We start from the raw sequence: 26,424 nt of genomic DNA, 5'->3' as shown, positions 1-26,424 counted from the left end.
AAAAAAGTCACTTGTAGTGAGATGTAGGAAATACAGAAGGTGTGTAGCCACAACCACATTGTTTTTTGCCAAAAACTTTGATAATACAGGGAGTGTACAATCATGGTGTAAGACATAGTTTTACTTTTGCCACTGCTCTGGACGTTTTTTCCTGATGCTTTAACAAAGATGCCTTAGCAGTTCAGTGTAATGTTGTTTATTAATAGTCAATTCAGGGGGAGACTCTTTATTAGCAAGCCTGTTAATGTCAGAAAATATGATCATAATTGTTTAGATGTATGATGACCTGACATGCATTTTTCGAATATTAGAAAAAAAGTCTCCAATACCACACACACAATGATCGCACAAATGTGAGGACTACACATCTTGATCAACTCGGCACAGTGCCATTTGGCAGTCTGATTAACAAGACTGTAGGCATGCAAGACCTAGTGGCATTGCTGATAACTACACTCTACTCCCGTGCTATTGACCGATTCTGGGAATTTTTGGTTCCCCTCTCGTTTTTGTCTCTTCTGTGTATCCTGCTCTCCCTTACAAATTTGGCCTCCATTGTAGACTCATTATTGCAAGGCATCTTTCCTCTTTATGACTTCATAAATCTGTTCCATAAAAGTCTGTGTTTATTACTCCGAGAAAGTCACCATTTTTTCAAGCATAATACTAATTTGGGTAGGTTTAATCATACAAGATTGGGTATGTCCACCATTGTGAAGTTAGGCTTTCAGGGTCATTGCAGACACTGAAGAATCAGGTGAAGCTGTGTATGTTTCGTATGTTGCAAATGATAAGAACTTCTTATAAAAATTTAAACACACAAATATTAATTGATTGGCAGAGATTGAAGATGAAGAATTTTCAGAGTCAATGAAGTGCAGGAGTACAAAGAGTGATATTAGTAAGCAGAATGCAACGCTAAACTCTGCATCATCAAACAAAACAAGAGTGGTAACCAGGAACACAAAGAAGTATTACTGCTCAAAAACAAAAGTCTCTACGTCTTTCTTATTTATTCACAAAATTCAGATGATTTTTCAAGGCCACAAAGCATTGTTGCATAATATAGAAACCTTGACCCAATACATTATAATCTTAACTAATTAATTTTTTTTCTGTTATTCCTTAGCGGAACGACTCAGTGTTGATATTGTCTTTTCTCCAATAACAACAAAAAATATTTGAAAATTTTAAAATTCTTTCAGAGTATCTTTAGGTTTGCATGGCAGGAACATGGGAATATTTTATTTCTTTAGTGCCAGAATGCATTTTAAACAATTAATATTTATATTTCTTGTTATTTTAGTGATGTCATTTCATCACCATATTGTGTATTTATTTTTCATGGGTGTCATCATATTGTGTTTCTGTATTTCATGGATGCCGCCATCTTGTATGTCTGGTCAGAGTGATACTGTGTTGTTTCTAGGCATATGATGCACATGATCTGTGATATGTATCTATCTATGTAAGATGGCTACTTTCATTAAAATGCATCCACACTTTATGTAAACTTAGGGGAGATGGTGCTAGAGACTTGTGCTCAAGCAGAAAATACGTTTAGGTTTAGTTTCTGGTTTTGACTTAGCCTTTTGCTTTGTGTGAGATTAGTGTAGACCTATAAAATCTCGCTACCCTTCTGAATATTCCTAAAGAAAGACTCCTGGATTTTTGCCACTGTTGTTTAAAAATTGCCTAAGAGAATGGCATGACATTGAATAACAGCCCAAATCAGTTATCAGCTTTGTTATTGTATGGCATGTTACTGTTATTCCATTAGCATGACTAAGTTATTCTGTCTCTAAAATATTTTCTAAAACTCTGGTTGTTTATCATCATTTTTAACATCCTTGTAATTTTTGTCTTGCTCTAATTATTTATTTTTATAATTGTTTCTCTATAAATTAATTAATTTTAAGACTGTGTTTATTATCCCGCCTTCACCATTAAGGTGAATTAGGCATTCACCTAGGCCCCAGATCATAAAGGGGGGATCCCAAGCGCACAGGTTAGATACCAAACAGTTGGTTGGCACACTAAATAACCCAGCGCCAGCACTGATCAGCACTTATAGCTACTACTTATTGTATTTTGTGTCATGCTCTAAGAAGGGTTCCAACTACAGGTCTCAGTTTCATTTATTTTAATGTGTATATCTTGCTTTTTTCTAGATTATTTTGTGATTTTTTCTATGTTACATTTTTTATCAATTTCTTTTATTTGATATTTTATTTTGTCTTTATTTTTAAAATTACTTTGTAATTTTTAATTATGTTTAGTCTGCTTCTGTCTGCATCAGTTGGTATGTTGAGTCTAAGGAAGTGGGCCTATTTGACAGAGCACTCCCTGAGGTGTTTAAGCCTTAGGTCTTTTTTTTTGTGTTTTTGGTCCTTTGTGAGGTTTTTCAGGCCTAAAGTTATAATATTTTGCTCCTTACTACTTCTATATTTTCTTAACTAATTCTTATAATACTCCTGTGTTGTGTGAATTAAAATTTATTTTTAAAAATCCCATTAATAAATACGCGATCATTTACAAGTGTTAACTATTGACATCTTTTCTTAATAACCAACAATGCTACTGAGTCGCCCATGATAAGAAATCTAGAGTTTTCTGAATTTTTCATATTTTACATTTGTGTTTACAAAACAGCTTCACTATTTCATTACAAGATTATGTCTCTCATCAGTAAGAGAAAATAAAAAAAAAAAACACTGGCTACATAATTTATTTCCACAAAATACATATTAGACTAAATAAAGAGAGCCAAAAAGACCAGTGACACACACTACAAACACACACACACACCTATACAGTATATGTATAGTTTGTTGTTAACATGGATGCTTTGATAATTGTGTATTGCTTTAAGTCACACTGTTACACCACAGAGACACATACCTGTAAAAGGTAGCTTCATAAAAAATCAAACTAAAATTGTATGCATATCTTTTTCTTTTTGATTTCTAAGTATTTTCTGTGCCCTTAATGCACATGCTCTCAAGCTCTGAGATGGTTTCCCTTTCATCATTTATATCTTGTCGACATTTGGTGAACCAGTGGCAATTTCATATAAATTGCAAATACTTTTTGAGCTTCTTTTATTTCATTTGTTGCAGATGGAGAGGATTTTAGTCGGGTGTGAGTTTTCTCAGTATTTTAATTAGCGCATGGTAATTAACAACAGATATGATTGGAGCAGGTGTGGAAAAGTAGCATATAGTAGTCAAAGTGAGAATACAAGCTGGGAGGACATAAGGTGAGACAAAGGGTACGTATTATATATTATAAATAAATCACAGAAGGAAATATACTGCCTAGACTATATGAAAAATGTTTTTCACTAAGAGTCTAGGTTCAATACAAGCAAAGAACACACAGAACGTAATTCAAATTAGTCAAGTCTCCACAGTTTAATGAAAACAAAGCTTTAGAATATATTATTACAATAATGAAAATAATAAATATAAATAAGTAATAATAATAACGATTTATTACAATAATCAGTCAGTCATTAGGGCGGCACGGTGGCGCAGTGGTAGCACTGCTGTAAGGAGACCTGGTTTCACTTCCCGGATCCTCCCTGCGTGGAGTTTGCATGTTCTCCCCGTGTCTGCGTTGGTTTCCTCTGGGTGCTCCGGTTTCCTCCCACAGTCCAAAGACATGCAGGTTAGGTGCATTGGCGATTGTCCCTAGTGTGTGCTTGGTGTGTGTGTGTGCCCTGCGGTAGGCTGGCGCCCTGCCCAGGGTTTGTTTCCTGCCTTGCACCCTGTGTTGGCTGGGATCGGCCCTGTGATAGGATATAGCTGGTTGAAAAATGAATGGATTACAATAATTGATAAATACAGTATGTTCACACAGTCAATTTATAATCATTTCATGAACAGATCTAGGTGTGCAATAGGCATTTTTCCTACTCTTAAAAGTCAATCACAAGGATACAACGAGGGACATTCAAAAAGTTTCCTGGAATAGTAATTGGGCATTAAAAAGTTGGTACGACGCTGGTAAAAATTGCATCGCAAACAAAGGTGACTATGTAGAAAAGTGATGTGATTTGCTTTTGAAATTCATAATAAATAGAATTTAAAAAGTGCAGAAACTTTTTGAAAGTCCCTCGTAAAAACAAGACAAATAGTAGAATGACAGATGTACATTTTGGAGTGGTAGTCCAGACAATTGATTTATATGATTTTTTCTTTAATAGTATCACAATTTTAACTATGTGGATTGGTTTATGAATTTGTACATTAGACTTTTTTATATGTTTGCAAAGGTTAATTATTTAAATGCACAAAGCTCATTTATAAATCTGTAAAATTCTGTCTGTAGCTGTTAAACCTTAATTGGTCTTTCCTTTCACTGGGGTAGTTGTTGATTGTAAACTTTAAAACCTTAAATCAAACACTGCCTCTGAAGTTCCATGTAACCTTAAGTAGGTCACTTAAACTGCCAGTGTTTGTAAAAATGTGTGTAGTTGGAAAGCAGATAAAGTCACTATATAAAATAATGTATAAATAATAATAATGGATGATCATTGTCACATATGTACACATGCATAGGGGACAGGCTAAGGGCACTGGTGATGGTAATTCTCCACTGCTCCAGGGGTTGACGCTGTGTGTTAATGCCTTTTCTTTTCCTCCCCTTGCAGATCAGAAGACTGACGGCTTTTCCACCCCTGACGTCACTTATGGTGTCTCTTCACCTGGACCCACTTCTTCCTGCAAAAAACCAACACAACCAGAACCATTTTGAGCAGTCAGAACCAGATTCCTGTCTGAAAAGATGTTCTCTTTAACACTGTTCAATGTTGTTTATTTTCTTTTTTAAATTTCAATTTCATGGGGTTTGTCTGTGGATGCTCCAACACTCCTTATTGTCTCTGCTTTGTTAATGCAGTGGTGTAGTCAGCAGGCTTTCTGAAGAGCTGTGAAATGACAGAGTGCCAACCCCTGGAGCAGAGGAGAATTACCATCAGCAGAGTCCTTAAACTGCACATGACAAGATCCATCATGGGGAATAGTTCTACTCACTGTGTGCAATGCCCCATGGTAATCGTCGGTTCAATCAGTGCTCCACTGTTGGCTGAACACTGAATTTTCTTCTGGTATGAATTATGCCATAAATTAGCTATGTAGAATGCTATCACTTAAGATATGCATATCTTAAATTGAGGAATTAAATCACTGAAATCTGCCAACTAAAGCCACCCCACCTTGTACTTCAGTCCAGCATTGCACATTTCTGACACTTTTTGTAACATATACTGCATACACATTGCACTGTGGCTATTTCACCTTGCACATGAATTTTCCACCTTGTCACAATGCTGCAGCTCTGGGTATTTAAGAGCACAGAATGCAGAAGCACATCTTCTCAAGGGTAAAGTTTGCAGACCAGGCAGAACAAGTCATATTGGACCCATGCAACATGAACACTGTCATCATGATGATATCAACAATTTCTGTAACATTCTACTATCCACTGCCACATTCTTCAGCATCACTAACGTCTAGACAAACGCTAATGGCAGTAAGGAACGAAGAAGACAGTAGTGCAAACAGCTTCACATAAGAAATGTCAAAACTTGGAATGCATCAAAAATTCATGTATGTTACATGGAGATAATTGTTTAATCTTAGTTTTCATCATCATCATTATTGTAATTCCTATTTGGCTTTTCCAGGTGTTCTGGTTATTTAAGCCATTATTTACTATACAAAGGAGTCTGAGGTAGCTGTAGCTTTTCAGCACTCAGTCTCATTTAACTCTACTTATTGTTAAATGTCATTATAGTTTTATAGATTTATTAGCATAGTGAAATGTCTGATTATAAAACAGGTACAATGGTAAGTCTGTCTTTTTCAATCACATCATGCATTTAGGAACCTCTGTTTACTGGTTATGCAAGCCATTATGTCCCTTGTTGCCTTTGATACATCAGACATTGCAGCCCTCTTGAGGACGCCCGATGACATTATGCACAGATGCCAGACAGTTCGTAGTTTTGCTGTTTTATATAAGTACAGTAGACAGGGTTATTGTCATGTGTATAGAGTACATGAAAACTCTTACTTGTAACACATTGGCATTGATTATCAGTGTTGCATGCTAGCAAACTAGAAATACTTTGTTACTTTATGTTTTGAGAATATTTTTACTTTATTCAAATGTAAATATTTCTATATACTTTCACTTTTACTTCACTTCGTTTTCAAATGTAAATGGATGTTTTTACTTCAGCATATTTTGCTAGACACATTTGTTAATGTAATATTAAACCAGAAAACAAACATACAGCTTTACTCAGTCACGTATCTAAAATACGGTTATTGCCTTCCTGCCTGAAATAGGATACGATCATTATGATGTCCAGCTCACGCTGAATGTCACTTCTTCAGGTTGCAGTTACTCGCCCAGTACTTCAGTAGGTATCATACTTCTCATCGGCATACAGAAGGTAAGTTTGTAAGACCTTCTTTAACTATATATAACTACAGTAATCCCTCCTCCATCGCGGGGGTTGCGTTCCAGAGCCACCCGCGAAATAGGAAAATCTGCGAAGTAGAAACCATATGTTTATATGGTTATTTTTAGAATGTCATGCTTGGGTCACAGATTTGCGCAGAAACACAGGAGGTTGTAGAGAGACAGGAACGTTATTCAAACACTGCAAACAAACATTTGTCTCTTTTTCAAAAGTTTAAACTGTGCTCCATGACAAGACAGAGATGACAGTTCTGTCTCACAATTAAAAGAATGCAAACATATCTTCCTTTTCAAAGGAGTGCAAAGCAAGCAGTCAAAAAAAAAATCAATAGGGCTTTTTGGCTTTTAAGTATGCGAAGCACCGCCGGTACAAAGCTGTTGAAGGCGGCAGCTCACACCCCCTCTATCAGGAGCAGGAAGAGAGAGAGAGCCACAGAAAAACAAATAAAGTCAAAAATCAATACGTGCCCTTTGAGCTTTTAAGTATGCGAAGCAACGTGCAGCATGTCCTTCAGGAAGCAGCTGCACACAGCCCCCCTGCTCACACCCCCCTACGTCAGCGCAAGAGAGAGAGAGAGAGAGAGAGAAAGTAAGTTGGGTAGCTTCTCAGCCATCTGCCAATAGCGTCCCTTGTATGAAATCAACTGGACAAACCAACTGAGGAAGCATGTACCAGAAATTAAAAGACCCATTGTCCGCAGAAACCCGCGAAGCAGCGAAAAATCCGCGATATATATTTAAATATGCTTACTTATAAAATCCGCGATGGAGTGAAGCCGCGAAAGGCGAAGCACGATATAGCGAGGGATCACTGTATTGTGAAAAGATTGGACAGACACAGGAAGAAGTTTGGGGGTAGCCGCCCATATACTTGAATTAGGCTGCCAAAACTGAAAGTTTTTTTCCATAGAACAGGAAACTTTTTAACTTTTTATCTTTTTTTAACTTTTTTACGATTAACTTACAATCTAATGGACTAAGCAGCTGTTTTCATTTTCATTTCGGGCAGATTTATTTGTTTAGTTTTATTTTTCAATCATTTAAAGCTAGACTGATTTCTAGCTTGACTGCTGATTTGGCTGTGTATGGACTATTCTTAGGCCTATCCCTGCTTTGAACCTTACCTGGCTCTGTTCTCCAGACATCTAAATTGTCTGCGTCTTCGCTTAACATATGGACCGGTAGGATATTTATTTGGTTCGTGTTTGTTTGGTCCCTCCTGTAGCTCGCTATCTATCCTACCTGCGACAGGCCTGCTTCAGTACTCAGCTGCCGAGCTCCTCCGACTGCACTTCCACCTGTCCGAGCCTCCGCTGACTGGCCTGTATCTCCACCCAGACATCGTATTCCTCCCCCGTCGGAGATACATCCATATCAGGTCCCACCAGAGTATCCAAGCTGACAGTTCGAAAATAATAAACTCCATCTGATCCAGTTCTCAATGTCTTCCACGTAATTTAGGTAGAGTCGCTGACCACAGTGTGTTAGCCAGCCTAGCCCGGTCGGCTAACACCATTGCTAAATGCGATAACACCGTTGTCAACTTCGGTCTGCTGAACATCCGCTCACTCACAAGCAAGGGGCCTCTCATCCACGATCTCCTCACTGATCGTAAGTTTGACTTTTTCTGTCTAACTGAGACATGGCAACAACCTCATGACTTTTCCCAAGTTAATGAATCCACTCCCCCAGGGTTTGTTTACATCTCTCAACCCCGTGGCTCTGACCGGGGAGGAGGTCACACGTTAATGTATCGTGAGAAATGGAAAGTCTTGCCGTTGTCTGTTCCTGCCTTCAGTTCTTTTGAATCTCTTGTGTGTCAATTAACTGGACCTATTCCTACTATTATTGCAACTGCTTACTGGCCCCTTAAACCAAATAGTGACTTTCTGAACAACTTTGCTGTTTTCCTTACACACTTACCTACTGTTTCATCAAACATAATACTTCTGGGGGATTTCAATATACATATGGATAATATCAATGTCCCTATTACTAGAGACTTTACATCCTGCCTTGAGAGTTTTGGATTCCAGCAGCATACTGATGTTCCCACTCATTCCAAAGGACATATCTTGGACTTGATTTGCTGTTCTGCAGTTACCCCCGTACTGTGGATGAACTCCCCATAACTGATCATTTTCTTATTGCATTCAATGTTAAACTTGCACTTTCCAACACTAAGCTTTCACGTCTCATGTCTTTCCGTAATATTAAGAATATTAACTTAGACTCTCTTTCCTCTAGTATTGATTCCCTTATGGACATTCATAATTTATCCACTCCAGAAGAACTGGTCTCACACTATAACACTGGACTTAGTGGTATTCTTAACTCTGTCGCTCCATTAAAAACTAGATCTGTTTCTTTCTCCTTTTCTGCTCCCTGGTTCACGCCTGAATTTCGGCGTTTGAAAGCCCAAGGCCAGCAACTTTAACAGTTGTATAAAAAAACTGGACTTTTTGTTCACAAAGTGATGTACAAAAACCATATACTTTATTACAAGGACTGTATTGCCCAAACTAAATCTAACTATTATACTCACATTATTTCTTCCAATGAAGGCAACACTAAGTCATTGTTTTCACTACTTAACAATATCACACAACCCCTGGATTCTTTACCTTCTCACCTTTACTCAACTGAATTTTGCAATTCCCTTATGTTCTTTTTTAATGAAAAAATCCAGAAGATTCATCAGTCTCTCTGTGCGGATTTGTCCAGTACTTCATTTGAATTTCACCCACCAACTAACTCATTTTCCCCTTTTCAGCTTCCTACTTTCTCAGAAATCTCTGATCTTGACTGTAAGTCTAAGCCATCCACCTGTCAACTGGACCCCCTCCCTACAGTTCTAGTCAAAGCCTGCATCCCCTCTCTGGTCCCTGTTATCTCTGCTATAATCTACTCTTCTCTCACTACTGGTACTGTTCTTTCATCTTTTAAAACTGCTGCAATAACCCCAATATTGAAAAAACCTGGTGCCGATCCGACTAATTTTGACAATTTTTGTTGTATTTCTAATCTACCCTTCATTTCCAAAATTCTTGAAAAAATAGTGGCTATTCAACTTCATTCTCATTTATCTCAAAATAATCTGTATGAACAGTTCCAGTCTGGTTTTCGTCCCCTCCACAGTACAGAAACGGCACTTATAAAAATTTTCATTATTTACCTCCTTCCCATTGGCAATATCTTTCATAAATATAACATTAGCTTCCACTGTTATGCTGATGACACCCAGCTTTATCTCACTAGCAAACCTACTGCTTCCTTTCCACCCTCCTCACTTATTGATTGCATAAAAATCAAAATCAAATCCTGGTTTTCTTAAATTAAATAGTGACAAAACTTAGGTTCTGCTCATTGGTACAAAATCAACATTATCCAAAACTGATCATTTTTCATTTGTTAATTAATAATTCCTCTGTCTCCCCTTCCCCACAGGTTAAGAGTCTGAGTGTCATCCTTGACAGTACTTTATCCTTTCAGTCCCACATCAGTAACATCTCCCAGTCTGCATATTTCCACTTGCGTAACATTAATCGTATTCGCCTTTCCCTCACTCCCACTGCTATCCTTGTTCATAGCCTTGTCACTTCTCGTCTGGATTATTGCAATTCTCTTTTCTTTGGTCTTTCTCACAAATCTCTTTATAAGCTTCAACTGGTCCAGAATTCAGCTGCCCGCATCATTACTAGAACCCCCTCTATTCACCATATCACTCCTGTTTTGCAGCAGCTTTATTGGCTTCCAGTTCAGTTCCGAATTCAATTCAAAATTATCCTACTAACTTTTAAGGCTCTCCAAAACCTTGCCCCTCCATATCTGTCTGACCTCCTCCATGTTGCCATTCCCTCCCGTACCCTTAGATCCTCTTCCTCCATCCACTTGACTGTCCCCTTCATCCGTTTTACCACTATGGGGAGCACAGCATTCAGTTGCTCTGCACCCCAGCTTTGGAACTCACTACCATCTGAGCTTAGAAATATGGAATCATTTTCACTTTTCAAATCTAAACTTAAAACTCATTTGTTTAAGTCTGCTTTTTCTCTTTAATTACAATTGCTCTGTCTGATTTTAACTTTTGTATTTTACTTTTGTTTATAATCTGTGTTTTGTCTATTGTTCGGTGTCTTTGAGTGTTTAGAAAGGCATCTACAAATAAATAAAATGTATTATTATTATTATTATTAAGATGGGGGTTTTAAAGACTGGGCAGGGGAAGTGATGTCTTCAGGGAAGGAACCGGAAGTGATGTCATTGGACTCAGAACCAGAAGTGATGTCCTCGAGTCCAGGCAACATTTCCCGTGGTTGGTCTGCCGATGAAAAGGAGGGAAAATTAGTGCACCCTGCCACCCTCTGCTCTGGCATGGAATTATCCCTTTGTGAGCCCTTCAGCTGCCTCCCATGCGCATGTGTGTGACAATCTATAAAACTACAATGTATGTATTATATATAGGTATATATATATATGAGCTATATTGTTGTATGAAAATGTGCTACATAAATAAATGTATTGTTGTTGTATGAAAAACCTCCTACACTTCCTTGAACATTAGAAACTTAGGTATATGTAATATCACATACTTTAAAAAACCTACTTTAGTAGATTTCTCATGGGCAAATTTTGCTTTAATTTGAGACATTTTCTACAAAGGTAGGTCTATTTTTATTGAAGTATGGCTGCGGGGTAATTTATATAACACTGATGATTAGTGGCTATAGCAACCTTACGTCAAAAACTTCTGTTCTCCTTACCTGAAAAATCTCTATTACTAAACAATAAAGGAAGCAAACTCCACAGAAAGAGGCAAATTGATTAATGATAAAAGAGAGTTAAGTGCTTTAAACCATAGTAGAAATACAGTATTTTAAAATTTCTTATGAATGTAAATTTATAAATATTCTGCACATTTCTGAATGCAGCATAAGAGAAAAGAGACCAGATAATGAAATAATGAGATCATTTACAGGTAAAAACTAGTTGGTACAAAAATCTGCAGCCATTGGGGTTCCTAAGGACTGAGAAAGGAAATTGCAGGACTCGATGCTGATCAGCTACAACTGGAGCAGTCACATATCAATATTTCAGCGCTTTCTCTTTGTGAGAGACATTTGGTCTCATATAACTTTACAAATATAAAAAACAACATAATTGATCACATATGTATTCTTCACTTTTAATATGACACACCTAAATTTTCTGCCAATTGGTTTTAGAAGTCACAGAATTAGTTCAATGGAGATCACCTGTCTGGGGTTTCAGTTGATTGTAATATTTTAGATACTTATCGGGAAGGTCCAACTTGCAGTGAGTCAGTATGGTGGCCTAACCTACACATTGAAGACAAAAGAACACTCCAAGAAACTCCACGAAAAGATCACTGAAAAGCACAAGTCAGGGAATGGAGGTAAGAAAATATACAAGTTACCAAATATTTCTTGAAGTCCTGTTAAATTAATCATTAAGAAATGGAAAAAGATGTAAATTTGCCTAGAGCAGGCCAGCCAAAAAAAACTGAGTGATTATCTAAGAAGAAGACCAGTGAGGGAGGCCACCAAGAAGTTACAAGTTAGACGTTACAAGCTACATTAGATGAGATTTTAGAGACTGTGCAGACATTGACTGTTGTAAGGGTGCTTCACCAAGTGAAGGTGTCATAGGACAGTGGCAAAGAGAAAGCCATTGTTATTAAAAGCACATGATATCTCGGCTAGAGTTTGCCAGAAGGAATATGGGAGACATTGACCTCAGCTAAAAAGAGGTTTTGTGGTCTGATGAGATCAAAACTGAGTTTTTTGACCATCAGATTAAGTGTTTACAATAACCCAGCCACAGGGGATGCACAAACCAGTGTGTTTCTTCGTGATGGTCCCAAGCCCGGATAAATGGGGAGGAAGGGCATCTTGTGTAAAATTTTGCAAAGTCAATATGCGGACAACAATACAAATTTCCATACCAGATCGATCGAGCCCCCGGTTAACAACAACCGCCACCAGTACTTTTAGCCAACAGGGTGCTGGCGGAAATTGGGCTACTGTTGGCCAAAGAAGGAGAAGAAAAGGGGGGAGACTTGTCCAGAGGAAAGAGGAGAGGAGGAAGGTAAAGAGAGTGGAACTGAGGGTAGGAACTTTGAATGTTGGCAGTGTGACTGGTAAGGGGAGAGAGTTAGCAGATATGACGGAGAGAAGGAAAGTTGATATATTGTGCATGCAAGAGACTAAATGGAAGGGGAGTTAGGCCAGGTGGATTCAAATTTTTTTATCATGATGTGGATGGGAGGAGAAAGAATCTGAAGGAGATTGAAGACTGCAAATTTATGGCAGGAGAAAGTGTAGTTAAGCACCATAGGATGTTGATCAGGAGGAGAGTGAGGGCAGAGCCAAGGATCAAATGGTGGAAGTTGAAAAAGGAAGACTGCAAGGTCTTTTAGGCTTGACATCTGGACAGAGGAAGCAGGAAAAGGAAACCCAGTGGTGGAATGGGGAATTACAGGAGAGTATACAGAGGAAGAGGATGGCGAAGAAGAAGTGGGATAGTCAGAGGGATGAGGAAGTCGGGAGTGGCAGAGAAGTATGTAAGAGTTGTACAGGATATGTACAAGGGAAGTGTAACAGTGGTGAGGTCTGTAGTAGGAGTGACAGATATATTCAAGGTGGAGGTGGGATTACATCAGGGATCGGCTCTGAGCCCTTTCTTATTTGCAATGTTGATGGACAGGTTGACAGACAAGGTTAGACAGGAGTCCCCGTGGAGTATGATGTTTGCTGATGACATTATGATCTGTAGCAATAGTAGCGAGCAGGTGGAGGAGACCCTGGAGAGGTGGAGATATGATCTGGAGAGAAGAGGAATGAAGGTCAGTAGGAACAAGACAGAATACATGTGTGTGAATGAGAGGAATGTCAGTGGAATGGTGAGGATGCAAGGAGTACAGGTGATGAAGGTGGATGAGTTTAAATACTTGGGATCAACAGTACAGAGTAATGGAGATTGTGGAAGAGAGGTGAAAAAGAGAGTGCCGACAGGGTGGAATGGTTGGAGAAAAGTGTCAGGAGTGATTTGTAACAGATGGTACCAGCAAGAGTGAAAGGGAAGGTCTACAGGATTGTAGTGAAAACAGCAATGTTATATGGGAGACGGTGGCACTGACCAGAAAGCACAAGACAGAGCTGGCGGTAGCAGAGTTAAGATGCTATGATTTGCACCGGGTGTGACAAGGATGGAAAGGATTAGAAATGAATACATTAGAGGGTCAGCTCAAGTTGGACGGTTGGGAGACAAAGTCAGAGAGGCGAGATTGCCTTGGTTTGGACATGTGCAGAGGAGAGATGATGAGTATATTGGGAGAAGAATGTTAAGGATAGAGCTGCCAGGAAAAAGGAAAAGAGGAAGGCCTAAGAGAAGGTTTATGGATGTGGTGAGAGAGGATATAAAGGTGGTGGGTGTAACAGAGCAGGATGCAGAGGACAGAAAGATATGGAAGAAAATGATCCACTGTGGCAACCCCTAACAGGAGCAGCCAAATGAAGAAGAAGACAAAGTGTTTACAATGCGCCAAATGCCACAAATCATCAAAAACACACCATCCCCACCGTGAAGCAGGGTAACAGAAGCATTGTGTTGTGAGGATGCTTCCCTGCAGCATGCCCTGGAAGGCTTGTGAAGGCAGAGGGTGAAATGAACACAGTAAAATAGAGAGAAATCCTGGAGGAAAGCCTGAGGCAGTAAACCTGCACCTTGTTATGTTAATGTTAATGTCCTGTAGTGACCAGGGGCCTCTTGTATAAACGGTGTGTACGCACAAAAATGTTGCGTATGCCCATTTCCATGCTCATATCGTGATGTATAAAAACTAAATTTGGCGTAAAGCTACGCACATTTTTATGCCAACTCAAACCCTGGCGTATGCAAGTTCTCCGCTCAGTTTTGCAAACTGGCGGAATCCAGCATCAAAGCAGTGCTTTTGTTCCAGTGTGGTTTCCCTTTCTTTTTTAGATGCACATCCCTGACGGCTTTATCAAATACACTGAAATTAACCGCATATTATTAGTTTAAGGCATCTGATTGTAATTAACCTGTAACAATATAATGGTCCACGGAATAGCCAAACTATTCCAAATACCGTAGCTGCTTTAGTGTTGTTACTTTCAAGTATTTATCAGCTCTCAAGCAGCTGATCGGAAAGAGAATTATCGGTATACAGCATCAAGCACACGCTGCCTCAGCCATGCGTTACTTGAACTTCCCCCATATGGCAAATGCTTCAAAGCCTTTCCTGTAGGGACCTCGCGGTTCAGAAGCAGTTTCATCCCAAGAGCACTAAATGCACTCAATCAGTCCATCAAGTGCTCCTTGTAGAATACAATACAGTACAATTTATTTTTGTATAGCCCAAAATCACACAAGAAGTGCCACAATGGGCTTTAACAGACCATCCCTCTTGACAGCCCCCCAGCCTTGACTCTCTAAGAAGACAAGGGAAAACTCCCAAAAAAAACCTTGTATGGAATAAAAGTTTGGGAAAGGCAGTTCAAAAAGAGATCCCTTTCCAGGTAGGTTGGGCGTGCTGTGGGTGTCAAGAAGAAGGAGGTCAATACAATACAATACACAGAACAGAACAAATCCTCAATACAGTATAAAAATAAAAAATTTACAAGTGCAGGGCAGAATTCAATAGTAGATGATATTACGTAATATGATTTGGATTTGTTTAGAGTCCTGGAGACCTCAGCCATCATGCTACCTCTCCTATTTGATCATTCCACAGCTGAAACAGCGCTAGGTTAGCCAATCCGATGAAAGGACCCCTCTACCCCACAATATATAACTGTTTGTATCTATAAGTACAATTACCTCACTGTAAACATGCGATACAGTTATAATATTGCACAACCTGAGCCACTTTATAAAGTGCGTATTTACATATGATGATGATATCATTTTTAAGATGAAATGCAGCAAAATATGTTTTTTACATTAAACAAATAAAGTTTTAACATCATTTAAATAATCTATACTGTTAATAATTAAACATGTGAGGACACGGTGTTGTAGCGCTAGCAACAATCTGGCGCCCATTCAGGGATTGTTCCTGCCTTGTGCTGTATTCTTGCTTGGACTGGTGCGACACTGGAATGATAGATGGATAGAATAACACATACTATGGAGATATTTCAATGTCCCTTAAAAGTTTTGAAGAATCTGTGTTCTAAGCTTACAGATGGCTTGACATCTACAGTATTACAGAGGTGATTGTGTGGCGATTGGGTACTTGGAGAAAGAAAAGGAAGGACAGGAATTGGGGGTTAGTACGATTGAAAGAGACAGTACTGCTGCAATAAATTATTTAATTGAAGTTCGCACACAGCGCAGCAAGCTTCTTGTGTGAGGCAGGAACAATCTCTAGATGGGGCGCCAGTTCGTCACTATCACTGCGCCACTATGTTCCCATGTTTAATAACATGCTTTAATTCTTATCATCATGAAAATGATATCAAGTATACATCTCAGTATTTAATTTATTCAGAGAGCTGTAATATCACAAATGTAATGGATTCTGTGTCCTGTTGGAGGAAGAGAAAGCCCGTTTAAGAAGCACATAGTGATTCACACATATAGAAGAACACATACAATTCAAAGCATTTAACATGCTACTTTAGTTACTATGGTATTTGAGAAACAAGTAAATTAAACAATTTTAAGATGAAGTTTATGATGTTCTACTTTAATGACAAAATAAACTGCGTGATTAATGTGGAAATTTCGAGATTAAAGTTGACATTTCAAGCTTTTTTTGCCACTGTATGCCTATTTTTTGTCTTTTCTCTGTAACCTAATATGCTTCCATATGACTCTCAGCTGGTGGGCTACGATTCGCCTTTTCACTGTGACTTTGATATCTGACAACTTTTTTATTTCGGGCACTGTGCAACTTTGTGAACTTGAACTTTCGATTTTCTCTGACACTCTATGTCACTCGATCAACTTCCTTTTATTGTTTATACCACTGTTTAAACCAACAAATAGTAAGTTTTTCCTTGCCTCCACTTGGTATTCGCTGAAATTCTTGTATTCCCCCCCGTGCTTTTGCCATTGTCTTTCCACAGAGCGATGAGCTTAAGGGCTATTTATATTGATTTGCATATTCAAAGAGGCGTAATTCTGGCAGGAGTTGGAGACTGGCGGCAGGCGCGTGCACGTGCGTTACTTTTCACACTGACCGGGATTTATGGAGCGGAAGAACGTGAAAGTTGGTGTACGCACAGATTTATGCATCTGGATTTTTTTGTGCATACGCACATTTCTGCTTTTGTCCGTACGTCATGTTTTCATGTGAATTCTACGCATGGCATTATGCATGAGGCCCCAGGTGAGAGTCAAGATCTCAAACCAACTGAGTTTTACGAAGAAGAACTTGAAAAAAAATTGCAGGGTCCAGATGCACAAAATTAGTAAAGACATGGAAATCTGAGCACACACACTGAAGGCTGTCAAGGCTGCCCAAGGTGCTTTTACTAAATAATAATAAATTACATTTATATAGCGCTTTTCTAGGTACTCAAAGCACTATCCACACAGGGAGGAACCAGGACGCGAACCCACCATTCTCCACAGTCTCCTTACTGCAAAGCAGCAGCACTACCACTGCGCCACCTGTACTAACTTGACAAGGGTGAATACTTATGCGATTAATTATTTTCTGTTGTATATTAATTTAGTCCACTCTGAAGACATCTGTTTTCACTTTGACATTAAAGAGCTTTTTTTTCTGTTGATTGTTGTCAGAAAAGCCACATTAATACTGCTGTGATTCAATGCTGAAAAATAATAAATGTGAAAACTTCCAAGCAGGTGAATACTTTTTTACAGGTACTGTATTGCTGAGGTCTTGATTTATGTCTTTACTGGTATCAAACAATTATTTAAATGAGAAAAGGGTAGTAGTTTAGACAGATTTACTGTAAACTAGCCTACTGTAAGATGAAAACATATCCTTGCTTTTATTGATGCAATGGATCTCATTCTCCTTTATTAGAGAAGTGGGGCTATTAGCTCCTGAAAGAAATGTGTTCTGGCAGGCTGCCTTTGGAGATGTGGTCAGTTAAGGATTACTGAAGTCTGAGGGAATCAGGAACATCAATTAACACTTGGAAAACATCCTACCCTGGTGTCTCCATAGTAGAGGGAAGGACCACAATTGATTCTAAAGCTTGGATAAAAATGACCCAGAAAGGGGGTTTAAAGCTACCTTACAAAAAAAAAAAAAAAAAAAAAACTTTGAGAGCTTTGAGTGAATGCTTACAGGTAGGATGAAGAAAGGCCAGGGCCATAAGAAACAGAGACAGAGAGAAATTTATGGGTGAGTAATTGGGGGGCCACCCTCATCTGAAAGTCATGGGTTCAAATTCCAGTGCACATGTGCCAGAAGAGGTAGCAGCATTCATTTTGTATTCTGTTGTCCTGTGTGTGACTTTTATTGGTTGCCTTTAAGAAATATATTTTTTAAACTCTTAGTCTTCTCTACATCAATTCAAGTTTAGAAATCACTTATAAGTGCACCCTCTTCTGTTTCACTGAATAATGCACTCTTTCATTCAGAGACTCTGCACCCAATCCTCTTATCAGGACCGGCCAGCTTTTCTTGCACTCAGAATACATTTATGTTGAACAGCCTTCTCGTGAGGCCAGCAGCAGACTTGATGAGCCTCTTAATGGAATGCTGGAAGGATGTTGGAGTAAAATGGAAGTTTCATTAGAGATTTCCTTCCTTGCATCTGCCTTTGATGACTAATTTTTGTTTTGTGATTATATACTTTCATTATATAAATATAAAGTGAATTCCTTTTTCATTATCAAAAACATTTGTAGAGCTAAAAATCAATTTTCTCCAAATAAGACATTAATTGCAAAAACACATCACTCTGCTAAAAATCCTTTAATTAGTAATAAATGTCAACATTTTGCAGCTCTGAATTACATTAGGCTGGATTTCATATGTAATGGATTTGCACCCTGTTCACTGTCAGCTCACAGCCTAACCTTGATGCTGCTTGGGTAGTCTCCAGTCCCCCATAAGCCTGTATTGGAAGAAGCACATTATGAAAATGGATGAATGAATATACTCATATTCCCAAATGAACACCACTGAAAATTCAGCATTCATTCATTTTTCCTGCTGACAGTTTATCCCATATAAGCAGACAGGCACAAGAATAGCTTGTAAGATATCCAACAGAGGGAACTGTGGCATGATTTATGATGTGTACCTGAATGCTTCATACAGCGAGTGCGGCTCACTGCTGATTTATTTTTTCAAGACACTGCGAGAATGAAGAAAGTACAGCATAAATAAGCGTAAAATACAGTGTTAATGAATGCGGCTATTTGAAGACCTGTTAATATATAAATCAGAATTTTAAATTTACTTTCAACATATGCAAAGATGTTTTTTTGGATGTGTTCAGTATTGCTTGCCAAATGTGTTTGCAAATGACTTTTAGTGGTCTTGTTGTTGAAGATAAAATAAGTTACTGCCATCTGGTGGCTAACATCTGGTGAGACCGTTTGAAAGTAAGTGCAGGACACAGTAGCCCTACTCTGGGATTTACTCTGTGTTTAATCACAAAATAGGCCAAATCCTGTCAGCAGATAAGATGGACATTTAGTTTTTAAGGCAGCATGTACAACTAAATACATGAATGTCAAACATATACATTATGCATTACATTTTTTCATTATTCTGCTTGGAACTGATTTAGTTTCTTCTGGCAGAAATGAACAATGAACAATGATAACCACTTTCTGTTACAGTTTCACATAGAAAAAGAAAAATTATGAATTAATGAAAGGGGTTTAAGACTAAAGATAGATAGGTATAAAAATCACTAAATAATACAGAGGGATAGATATGGAAGGTACTCTACAGCACAGATAGACAGACAGATAGATAAATAACAAAGGGGGTCTCGCACCCCAAACCCTGGACACAACTGAACATGACACAAGTCCTGGGTTCAAAAGACCTTTAATTTTAAAGAAGTACCTCAATAAAACATTTTTTTCTTCTACTCTTTCCAGGCAAGCTATTTCTCCTCTCTAAACTTTGACTTCTCAGGATGAGGTAGAAGCTTCCTTTTTAAACTAGATCTGGGAATAATTCTGGCACCAAAATATTGTCTCAGAGAAGCACTTATGGGTCAGGTGGAACCTATGTATGACAGCTCACACTAGCTGCACCCGAGGAACCCAACAGGGCAGACCAACAGAACCACAACTCCCATGTTGCCCCATGGGTGTCCAAATGGGGTCTTGTCAAGGGGGATGCTTCCACCTAGTGTACTGGGGGATCACATGACCATGAGAGACAGTCTCCTACTGTCCCTCACTTACCCGAAAAGGGGATACCAACCATCCCAGTCAGAATGCCCTTCCATTCATACTGTCCATCCATGACAGCCTACTGGCTGGAAAAGGGAGCACCATTCATCCTGGCCATCCATTTCTTATAATAGTCTGCCTGCTGCCAAAGGGCACACCATTCATTCTGGCCAGGATGCTAGTCCATCCATGTCTTCCATCACAATAGGTTAGGTTTAGGTTTATTTGTCATATATAGGTTGACACAGGGTCAACATACAATGAAAGATAGATAGATAGATAGATAGATAGATAGATAGATAGATAGATAGATAGATAGATAGATAGATAGATAGATAGATAGATAGATAGATAGATAGATAGATAGATAGATAGATAGATAGAAAAGGAGTAACTATTAAAAGAGAGATAGATATACGAAAGGCACCATGTAAAATAGATAGGCCCAGTACATCAGGGTTTTGTCTAATGTGTGGTTAGGAGGCAACAAAGGTAATTTAAGTCTTTACTGTTCTGCATTGAACCATATATAACACATGGTGTATTTTTTTATTATTTTTTATTATTTATAATATAGTATTGTGATTACTATCACAAATAAAGAAGCCAAAAAAATCAATTAACTGATTGACCAATTGACTGACTGATTGATTTCCACTAGATACCTTCCTGTCTGACAGAAATGCTTCAGGTTAAATGAAAAAAATCAAGAATCGTGGCAATCTCATTCTGCTTCATAGGTTGATCGCAGAGGAGTCACTTTAACTTTATGTGCACAAGCAATATAGCTCACATTTTCATGATCATTCCATATAGAAGTTGGGAAATATATCAATTTCAATTTCCCATAGAACTGTTGTTGTAGGTAGTGAAATGTTTAGAGAGAGGGTTTTCAAGCTGCTTACACTCCATTTTCATGTGAGCTCCATTTCAAAGATATTTAGGAAATCGGAGCCTTAGGTGAGAACATCTGATTGGTCTTATTTCTTAGATAGATAGATAGGTCTACATCTATCGACCCCTTAAGCTTGCTTTAATGCTAATATTATGCCCCTTTCCTCTTATTGATAGGATGAATGGTTGTGTTAATTTCACTCCGGGTGCCCACACAAGTACCTGTAGGCCTGAGTTTCTGCTAAGATGACAATGAAACAGTCCTCACAAACTCAGACTGATAGATGCTTCAGTCATTTGTGGAGTTTTGTTTCGCTTGAGTCACTGTAAGAAGTTAATGAAAAGTCCTCCAGTTTTTGTGCACAAGTATCAACTGTATCAGTGTAGAAACTTAGTTATTACTTCTGAAAAAGAACAAAATCAAGACCTTCTCCCATTCATTTAAACTGATATTATAATGAAATATTGTATTTGGAGACATTCTCTTTCAATCTGAATAGGAATCAAATGTTCCACACTTATGTTAATCTCTTAGTGATTTTTGATCTTTCAGTCTCTTCTAGGAAATTATTTTTTTTAGCAGGCTGAGCATACACAATACTAACATTAATCATAAGTAGTTATTCATCAAAAGTAGCCCCAAGTGAGCGTAAGACATGGGAGCTCCACACTCTTTTGCCAACTGGACCAATTTTCTCTTTTCTAGATCTTGAATTAGCTTTCATTTACTTCTATTTCTATCTTATTTTACCAAAAGCTAATGGCTGTTTTGCTAAGAATAAGCTATTTGTATGAACCTTTTGACTCTGTTTAGAAGAAAATAAATCTCCAAAGACTGTATTATTCTGTATCATTAAAAATTTAACTTGATTTTGCAGTTTTCAGCATCTATGGTGACTTAGATCTGAAGCAAGAAACACAGACTTTAATCCACATCTGCTACAAACTTGACTAGCACTTTAAAATACCCAGTTAAAGGTTCAGGCTCAACATTTCTTGGTTACTTCTTGTAGAACCAGATTAATGCTGTTACTTAAGCTGTCATTGAAGTAGAGGATTTATCCATACTTTTGTGTGTGTGTGTTTTTTAAGAGAGGCAATGAGTAATGCTCAGTCTTCCTTTTTGCTCTATTTGCTTTTAAAATCCTAGACGTTAACAGCATCTTTGGGATAAAAACTAATATGTGCAAGTGCAGTCCGAGTTGGTTACTTAGCTGTTCTGTAAGATCCTATTCGTGCCTCATTTAAAAAGAAAACAAGAATGAAAATGAAGGAAAATCTATGGAAAATGAACAGATATCTGTATACTAATATTTTGAAAAGTAATAAATATTTTAATTTGTAGATAAAATAAAACTTTGCAGCTCCAAGACTTCATTATCTGCATGGGGTTTGCATTTTCTTGCTGTGACTTTATCAGTTTTGTTTCCAATATTCCAACAGACACATATGAGAGTTGAACTGGTGATGGTAAATTAAGAGATGGTGCCATGTGATGGACTGACTCACCATCGTGGATTGGTTCCTAACTTGTGCCTGGCCTCCCATGGTCCTAGACTTGAATAAAGAGATTCAGATTCCTATTATAATAAAACATGTGTCACACACTTGCGATTAGGGGACAACTAAAGGGTTTGAATAAACGTAATTCCATGCCTAACCAGGGAGTGGTGAAGTGCACTGATTCTCTTTCTCAATTCCTTGCATACCATTCTCGGGAACTTCCATTTAAAAAGCCGCCATCTTAAGACAGCAGTCAGTTCTGTTTTGGACTCAGTCATGTGAACATGTCTGTTCTATTTGATCAATTTTGCAGCCAGGAAATATTATATGGGTGGCTGCCCCAAACCTTCCCAATGTCTCTTGGTCGTTTTTGTGTCACATGCCATTTGTTTATATTCATCCCTCCATTAACCATCTGCACTGTGAAAACTTACACTATGCAGGTGTCACTTCTATGAAACTAAAAAACTTGCTCATTGTAGTCATAGCCTTTGTTGCCGTGGGCCATTCAGGTCAGTCTTTACACTTATTTTTCTCCTAAATTAATTTTTAAACTTCCAGATCGTGAAGAAGGTAGCTTGTTTTATTTTGATGAGTAACCTTCCCGACCATTTCACCCAGCTGGTCTGGGGAGAGTTTTCTACTATGAACGAGCTTGTCAAAACATCTAGGACAGCCTCGCAATTTGGTAGAGCAGAACGGTCCTTTAACGGATGCTATGGAGATTACGTCCCTTCTAATCTGCCCCCTTGTCATAAACCGGAGTTTGCACCGGAGTCCCCGATTCCACGGGCATGAGTCTCACAAGGCGGAATGCAAGTGGAGAGAGGAAGGTGGATTGTGTGCACTTTCAAACCCCCTGTCAATGGCTCAAATGGGAGTGGTCATTGTTAATGGATTTAAGGTGGAAGCCCTCTTCGATTCTGGCAGCAACATTTCCATTGTTGATCTCCGGTATGTATTTCCGCGACAGTGGATGAAAGTAAAGACCAGTATAACCTTTGTACAAGGAGATGTCCGATATTATAAATCCGCCCAATGTTTCATCAGCCAGGGACGATCGGTTAAAAGAATCACCGTAACGGTCCTCCCAAATCCACCTTTTTCTGTGATTCTAGGGCGGGACTGGTCTGATAGTAAAAGCGGTGAAGTACTGGCCACTCCCAAACCTAATTTAGGCCTAGTAACAGATGGGAATAATACATCACAGGCTGTTTCCACGGCCGTGTACTCAGCCGACAGAGACGGGTGTGGGAAACCAAGTGGTGGACAGAGATGTCCCCGGTCCGTCACACGCCATTATGTCATCAGACCGCGTCTCGACGGATCAGGATGATTTCCCGCCCCTTGAGGTCAGACCGGATCCTCTCTCGGAAATAAGTTTTCAATTTAGAGAGATGCTGGCCTCATTTAAAAGGGAGCAATGGAATGATGACTCCCTGAAATTTGCAAAGAATGCAGTGGTGCTAGTCAATGGCCAACGCACGAATCAGCCTATGCCACAGGGCCCCCACTTTGCATTAGAAAATGATTTATGATATCGGGTCAGTGAGCATGAGGGGGAAGTATGGAAATTGTTGCTAATCCCACAAACCTTCCGGTGGCAGGTTTGTGAGTTAGCAAATGCCCACCTCATGTGAGGCCATCTGGGCACCGAGAATACATTAGAGCGTATCAAGCTCTGATTTTACTGGCCGGGAATTAACGAGGATGTTCGCCGTTTTTGTATCTCTTGCCCAGAGTGTCAATTACAGCAAATTCCTAGGCTTCTCTCGTTCCCCTTCCCCTAGTTGATGTCCCATTTGAGAGAATATACTGGGACCCCTGGAACCCTTAGCCCAAGAGCATAAATCTATATTAGTCCTCGTGGATTACACGACCCGATATCCAGAAGCTGTTCCGTTGTGCTCAGTACTCCCAAAGCAATCTCACGGGAACTGGTAGGGGTCTTTGCACGATCCAGCATCCCTAAGGAAATCCTTACGGATCAGGGTACATCATTTACCTCGGAGACGTTCAGGGAAACGGCCAAGTTACTTAAAATAAAGCACTTAAAGACCGCAGTATATCATCCTCAAACCGATGGTCTAGTTGAGAGATTTAATCAGACTCTCAAACAGATGCTTCACAAGGTGGTCAGTGTGGACAGGAGGAATTGGGATTAACTCCTCCCCCTCATTCTCTTTGCCTACAGGGAAGTCCCTCAAGCCAAGCCCTTTGAACTATTAAACGGCTGACAACCCCGGTTTATATTGGACATTTTAAAAGAAGGTTGGGAAGAAGAGGCTCTTCCCTCGACTAATATATTAGAATATATCACGCAGTTACGTGATAGATTTGGGAGAATTCGACCTTTATTAAAAAGTCACATGGAGGAGGCGCAAGCAGCACAAGCCTGCTACTATGACCGTGGCACAACTCTCCAGTAGTTCCAGCCAGGGCTTCGTGTAATGGTGTTGGTTCCCATCTCCCATTCTAAACAACTTGCCCATTGGCAGGGACCATACGAAGTTAAGGAGAGGAAAGGGCTCGTCGACTATTTGGTGAAACAGCCAAATCATTGGCCAAGTGAGCGGATATATCATGTGAATTTGCTGAAACCGTGGAAGGAGAGGGATCCCGATCCCTCCTCTGGCCAGCCCCGCTCATTCTTTGCTCAGAGCAAATTAATTTTTAAACTTAACGCCCACCCCCGGGTTTGGTTTACCGGATACAGTAATCCCTCCTCCATCGCGGGGGTTGCGTTCCAGAGCCGCCCGCGAAATAAGAAAATCTGCGAAGTAGAAACCATATGTTTATATGGTTATTTTTATATTGTCATGCTTGGTTCACAGATTTGTGCAGAAACACAGGAGGTTGTAGAGAGACAGGAACGTTATTCAAACACTGCAAACAAACAATTGTCTCTTTTTCAAAAGTTTAAACTGTGCTCCATGACAAGACAGAGATGACAGTTCTGTCTCACAATTAAAAGAATGCAAACATATCTTCCTCTTCAAAGGAGTGCGTGTCAGGAGCACAGAATGTCACATAGATAGAGAAAACAATCTCTAGCAAACAAATCAATAGGGCTGTTTGGCTTTTAAGTATGCGAAGCACCGCGGCACAAAGCTGTTGAAGGCGGCAGCTCACACCCCCTCCGTCAGGAGCAGGGAGAGAGAGAGAGAGAGAGATAGAGAGAGACAGAGTTTGTTTTTCAGTCAAAAATCAATACGTGCCCTTCGAGCTTTTAAGTATGCGAAGCACCGTGCAGCATGTCATTTCAGGAAGCAGCTGCACAAAACATAGCAACGTGAAGATAATCTTTCAGCATTTTTAGACGAGCGTCCGTATCGTCTAGGTGTGCGAACAGCCCCCCTGCTCACACCCCCTACGTCAGGATCAGAGAAAGTCAGCGCAAGACAGAGAGAAAAGTAAGCAATCTAGCTTCTCAGCCATCTGCCAATAGCGTCCCTTGTATGAAATCAACTGGGCAAGCCAACTGAGGAAGCATGTACCAGAAATTAAAAGACCCATTGTCCTAAGAAATCCGCGAACCAGCAAAAAATCTACGATATATATTTAAATATGCTTACATATAAAATCCGCGATGGAGTGAAGCCGCGAAAGGCGAAGCGCGATATAGCGAGGGATCACTGTATACAATTTAAAGATTGTTATTTTTATGGGAATTGTTACATATGCATTATTTTACTTTAAAACTTCAGTAAAAACAATATTTGGAATTAACTTTTCTTCAAAATCGTATTGAATTTTGATTCCGTGTTTGGACTTACATCGTGACAATGAAATGTATAACTGCCCGTGAGTGAATTTAGTTTCTTTATCTCTAATAAATTACCCGCCTTTTTCAAATGTTTGTCCCTGCTCTTTCTTCTTCGCTTAGTCGTTGACATGTCTAAAACGTATAAAATTATTGTCCTCATAAAATTCATAAGAGCTGAGAGCGAAGGAAGTGTGTCTGACAAAAGCATTCACACAACTGAGAGGTTAGATGACCGTGGTCTTGTTTAAAAATGTTTGTAAATAGGGCGTGACTTGAAAGAATCTAATGGCAAAAGTCACTGTCTTGCGGGACTTCATTCCAAAGAATCTCTCAAAAAGTCACATCTTGTCCCAAGATTTTTTTATTATAATAAAGAGATATTG

The sequence above is a fragment of the Erpetoichthys calabaricus genome, chromosome 4 (genome assembly GCF_900747795.2).
Source record: "Erpetoichthys calabaricus chromosome 4, fErpCal1.3, whole genome shotgun sequence".
Taxonomy (NCBI): Eukaryota; Metazoa; Chordata; class Cladistia; order Polypteriformes; family Polypteridae; genus Erpetoichthys; species Erpetoichthys calabaricus.
Note: the sequence above shows the minus strand (reverse complement) of the source record.